Raw genomic sequence first — 6043 nt, forward strand, 5'->3', positions numbered from 1 at the left:
GGCCCCGCCCCATGTGCCCTGCCCCAGCTCTGGAGCGCAGGGGGCGTCTGGGCGCGCCCCTTCCCCGGCTGGGAGGGTCCCCGCTACGCTTCCACCTCCTTGGGAAACTTTGCTTTTCCAGCTCTGTCCCTGCGGGAGAGCTGTAGGGACGCTGGATCCCTTTCCTTCCTTCAAAAGTGCCCTGAAAAGCACGCAGACAGCTATGCCGGGAAGGGGTCGCTCAAGTTCAGCAAGAGTTTGCGATTTGCCTAAGGCGCGTTGAACAGTTTTCTCTTAACCCATTTGTGGGAGTGTAATCTGATTTAAAACCAATGGACTAAACAAACAGAAGCACTTTCTAGAAAGTCAATTTGGAAATGTGGATCAAAATTCAAGTGAATTAGCTTTGGGCCAGGAGTTCCATGTCTGTGAATGTGTCCTAAGTAAACAGTCAAATAAGCAATTATGTTTACTGTAGTTGTTGATGCCAGGGGAACCCAGAAACAACCTGCCCCACAATAAAGGGTTAGTGAAGTAAACCATAGTAATGTCACTGTAGCCATTAAAAATTATGTCTGTGCATCCAATTCGTTGACATGAAAAGAAGGCCATAGCCAAATATTAAGTGGAGGGCAAGGGAAGAATGCATGTATATTTATATGTATGTATATTTTATATGTCAGAAATAATAGTTTTGTAAAAGCAGTGATTCTCCCTGAGCTCCGCAGTTGTGTTAGCAAAGTGTTTCAGGTGTGACAGGTGTCCTTTGGTGCCCCCCACACACAGACACCCTTGCCTGTGGACAGCCTGAACCTTTGCCGCACCTGCCTCTCTCTGCTGTGGCAATGGCCCAATCAGACATTCCCTTTTATAGGGCTGGCTTCCTTTTCTCCTTTGCCCAAACCACACCTTTCCAACAAAAGAATATTAACCAAGCAATCCTAACAACAAGTTTTGTTGCCGACTGCAACTTATGCCCTTTTACACAAATGTTGTTGCTTTCAAGCCTACCAGGTTGTATTTCAAAACTTTTATTTTTCTGCAACTTGACCATTTTTTATTCACTTAAAACATTCTGGAGTATTTTAAATACATATTGAAAAGTAGAGAATAATATAACAAATACTTATCTATACTAATATGCTAATTAGCCCAGACATCTTCTGGACATCCTTCCGGAAAAAGCCATGGTGGCGGTGGCCAAGGCAGAGGCGGTTAGGGGTGAGCAGACTGGCAGGGGAGAGTAGTTAGGAGCGACCAGGCCAGCAGGGGAGGGCAGTGAGGGGCGACCAGGTCGGCAGGGGAGGGAAGTTAGAGGTGACCAGGCTGACAGGGGAGGACAGTTAGGGGTGACCAGGCAGGCAGATAGGTGAGCGGGTAGGAGCCAGCAGTCACGGATTATAAGAGGGATGTCCGACTGCCAGTTTAGGCCTGATCCCAGCAGTTGGACATCCCTTGAGGGGTCCCAGAATGGAGAGGGTGCAGGCTGGGTTGAGGGACCCCCCCTGCCTGCCTGCCCCATGCATGGATTTCGTGCACCGGGCCACTAGTTTATTAATAAATGAATTAATATAAGATATACTTATTTTATTGGGGTACCCTCTTCCCCACTGGGTGCTGAGGGTGGGGTTCTTATGATATCTCAAGAAAAAGACTTCTGAGACTCACACGGGAGGAGGAGTACTTTTTGTTTGTGTGGAATTACTAGTATTTTTCTGTGTTTCTAAAGTCCCATTTCCCTTAATCCAATTTAAAAGAACTGTACCTGGGGTTTCAGTAGAGCTAGAAGCAAAGCCAGTGTCCAGAGTTTCTGTTCCATGTTGCAGCCAGGTCCGGTTCAGCATCAGGCTAGTCCATTAGTCCATTGAGCGTGTATGTGTGGGAGTGGAGGGGGGGGGGCAGTCACATGGCCATGGCCTTGTAGACGAATTCAGGGGAGCAGGAGTTGGGCTCAGAATTCAGGGGAGAGAGCCCCACAAACCAGGAGTTAAGCACAACATACCAATAGCACAAGAGAGCAAACTCCTTTCGAGGATTAAATATCCCAAATCTCATGCCCTTGCAGTGGCCATGCCCATTTTGGCCAATGACCTGTTCCCAGGTGTGACTGACAGACAAATATCTTCTTGTGGGCATCCCAGCTTTACTGGGCATGCCTATAAAATGGCTGGCCTCCCCCTTTACTCCTTTCCTATTTATCTCTACATATAAAACCCAATATACAAATAGACCGAACAGCGGAACAACAGAACAACCAAACAGCCGCTATGACGTGTGCTGACTACCAGGGGGCACGCATGGAACATGGCGGGCATTGGCAGCAGGCAGCAGAGTGCAGAACATGGCAGGCATTGGCCGTGGCGGGATGGTGGAGCAGGTGAGCGGGGGCTCCAGACCAAGGTGTGGAACTGGCCGCTGTCGTTGGGCGAGCCTTTGGTGGTTACTGAAAATTCTTTGCTCCGGCGCACCGTGGTCCTGCTGGGTGCTTGCACCTGCTGCCGGAGCCGGCCCCGCTCACAACCGTTGCCGGTGCTGCAGCTACCGCTCGCGCCTGCTCCTGGGGCCCAGCACCAGGCCCAATTGCTCGGTGCTGTCAGTGGGTGCAAGTGGAGGCTGCTGGTCCCGGTCACCCCTCAGGGCTTTTCCACCTCCCCCTGCTCCTGGGGGGCAATTGGGGCCAGCAGCCATCTCTTGCACCTGCTGCTGGCAACAGCCCCACTTGCACCCACTTCTGACACCGGCCCCACTCACACCCACTGCCGGCACCCGGCCCCAGTCCCGATTGTTTTCCCTACCCATCTCCTCCCCCCAGGCACATTACCTTTATCTTCCTCACTCCTAAGCTCCAAGGGCCCTTTCTTTGCTTCTGTAACTTGTTTCCTGAGCCCATTTCTTCATCTCCGTGACTTTTTAAATAAACTTACTCTTATAATTTAAAAAAATACATGATACATATGGCAGAGATTGTAATTCATAAGAGGTTTATTATGCATAGTTGATTATTCGCAAGCAAAAGTATCCAAATGGCTTGAGTAGAAGAAATCTATTGGCCTGAGTAATTGAATCACCATATCATTTAGTCAAGTGATGTGGCCAGACCCTGGCAACAGGAGAAATGAAAATTGTATGAAATATCAAAGTACTGGAAATACATCTTCATTTCCATGTGAATAAAGGCAGGAAGGAAGAACCATAAAGTATCAACAGTCACTGCTTCTGTATAGGAGCTTTGAAAGATATTTTGGAGTGTTCTGATTTTTCTACATAGGTATGTATCAGAATTGACATTAAAATATTTGTAATAGCATTTAAAAAATTCATCATTATTCAAGAGGCTAGAAGTATATCTTCACACTTTAAGTATTATGAAAACAAAATAGGAATGACTAAATAAAAGGCATTCTACCTGGATTCAGGCAAGTATGAAGGGCTCACTAGATGGAGTCTCCATCCCCCAACCCTGTGTGAAATAGATGACTATCCCTCCACTCGCTGTCAGGGTCTATCACATTATACTGTTCATTCTATATATATATATAATTGATTTCAGAGAGGAAGGGAGAGGGAGAGAGAGACAAAAGCATCAGTGATGGGAGAGAATCACTGATCAGCTGCCTCCTGCATGCCCCACACTGGGGATCGAGCCTGTAACCCAGGCACGTGCCCTTGACCAGAATTGAACCCAGCACCCTTCAGTAGATGTTCTATCCACTGAGCCAAACCAGCTAGGGCCACTGTTTATTCTTTTCATAGAATTCTCAACTGTCAAAGTAAGTGTTTTTCTTCCCCTCTAAAATAATAATCTATCAGAGAAGGGACCTAACTTATCTCTTCTTTTTCTTTATCCCCAACACCTAAAATAGTGCCTAGAATTCCACATAAATGTTTGGTGGATGAGTGAATGTGAATGTCAGTGAAAAAAACACCACATAGGTAGTCATGGCCATCCCCCTTTGACACTGCTGGACTGACTGTATGTATTTTGGCTGTGGCTGACGTGTGTGTGTGTGTGTGTGTGTGTGTGTGTGTGTGATGTGTGTATACATATGTGTAAGTGTGTGTTTGTTGGAAGTAACGTTGCCATCGGAGAAAGGAAGAAAGTGATACCATATTTGTTATTATAGAAGGTACTAGAAAATCAAGGGTAGCTGTAGACATTTTGTCATGGCAGTGTATGGTAGTTAAAATCAGGGAGTTGAAAATGGACGTCTTAATTCTCTTAATAAACCTCTTATTATTCTTCAGTATTCTTTTTGTTGTTGTTGTTAATCCTCATCCCAGGATATTTTTTCTATTGATTTCTATAGAGAATGGAAAGGTGGGAGGGAGAGTGAGAGAAACACCAATGTGAGAGGGACACATCAATTGGTTGCCACTGTCTGCACCCCAACTGGGATCGGGGATCGAACATGAAACCCAGGTGCGTGCCTTTGACCATAAATCAAACCCACAACCCTTCAGTGCTCGGGCCAATGCTCTAACCACTGAACCACGGCAGCCAGGGCTATTCTTCAGTATTTTTAAGTATAGAAACTGTCACTTTATAAAATACTAGAGGCCCGGTGCATGAAATTCATGCACGGGTATGGTCCCTAGGCCTGTACAACGATTGAAGTGTGAGCGTCTGGCACAGAAGGGCAGGTCCCAGCTGACCTCTGGGCCCTGGGCAGCATCTGGGCATCCATGCCCCTGCGCGCCCCCCTCTGCCTGAGTCACGGTGCCCAAGTCTCCACGCGGAGATGTGGTGAGCACGTCTGGACGCTGCAGGCCAGGGTGCAGCGTGGACCTCTGGGCCGCCCAGCGGCGCCACATGGAAGCCGGGCGGGCAGCGTGCTCTCTCCCAGCTGGCCTCATAGACTGGCTCCTGTGCAAACCCACAGGGAACCTGACCGGCGGCTGCGGCTCAGCTCACTCAGAAGAGGCTGTGCAGGTTCAGGGCGGGCTCCTCATGGGCGCCCGGCACCTGAGCGCATGGGCTTCCCCGGTGCATGAGCCCTAGCATCCCGGGGAAGGGTAGCAGGGGGAGTGAGAGCGAGCTTGGCAGACACCCCACATTCTCACCACACCTCCATCCCCGTCACTTCCAGGTAGCAGGCAAGAGGGCACAGCACATCGCTGACTGTCGCCCCCCTGGTGGTCAGCGCACATCATAGCGAGTGGTCGAACTCCTGGTCTCTCAGTAAAACGACCATGTGCGGGGACAGTTTGCATATTAGGCTTTTATTATATAGGATTGCTTTGAAAAGTCTCTCAAAATACTTTGTATGCATTGTCTTACCCAAGCCTCTGAGGCTGTACATTGTTTTAAAATATTTTTTTATCAAAGTTCTTAATTTTCTTATTTTTCTAGGTTTTTTCTAATGAGCAGAGACCACAGTTACTTTGTTCTTGTTGTAATTAGCAGGAAACGCAGGTCATGTTGTAGTATTATACAGTGTTAAACAATTAGTTAAACTCTGAAAGAATGTCTTTTATTCTGCTCCCCTTCAGAACTGCACTTAATTTCTTAATTTTTAGACGTTCTGTAAAGGTCACTTTGTGTGTATTCATGAGCCGTATTTGTTTTTTAAATGTATTTAATGTGTTTTCCCCTTCATATGTTTTTTAAAAAATATGTTTTTTATTGATTTCAGAGAGAGAACAGGAGAGGGAGAGAGAGGTAGAAGAAAGAATCGTCAATTGGCTGCCTCCTCTGCACACCCCGCTCCTGGGGATTGAGCCCACCATCCAGCTTTGTGCCCTGACTGGGAATTGAATGGTGACCTCCTGACTCAGGGACCAATGCTCAGTCACTGAGCTACACTAGGCTTTCCCTCATTACATGTTAATCTATCCTCTATGTAGGGAATACAGGAAGGTATAAAGAAAAACTAAAAATTACTAATGAACATTCTGAAACATTAGTCATTTCCTTTTTTGTAATACACAAGATGTATGTGTGTACATATCTATACTAATAAAAGGGTAATATGCTAATTAGACCAGGAGACCTTCCAGATGTCCTTCCAGACAAAGCCATGGTGGCAGGGCCAAGGCAGAGGTGGTTAGGGGAGAGCAGGCCTGC

General features: G+C 47.2%; 1 protein-coding gene across 6 annotated transcripts in view; it reads left to right on the forward strand.

The window, feature by feature from the left end:
- Positions 1–6043, forward strand: part of EIF2AK3 (eukaryotic translation initiation factor 2-alpha kinase 3) — a 100354-nt gene that overhangs the window by 82520 nt on the left and 11791 nt on the right. The window lies entirely within an intron of this gene.

Source organism: Myotis brandtii, unplaced genomic scaffold (assembly GCF_000412655.1).
Source record: "Myotis brandtii unplaced genomic scaffold, ASM41265v1 scaffold1152, whole genome shotgun sequence".
Lineage (NCBI taxonomy): Eukaryota > Metazoa > Chordata > Mammalia > Chiroptera > Vespertilionidae > Myotis > Myotis brandtii.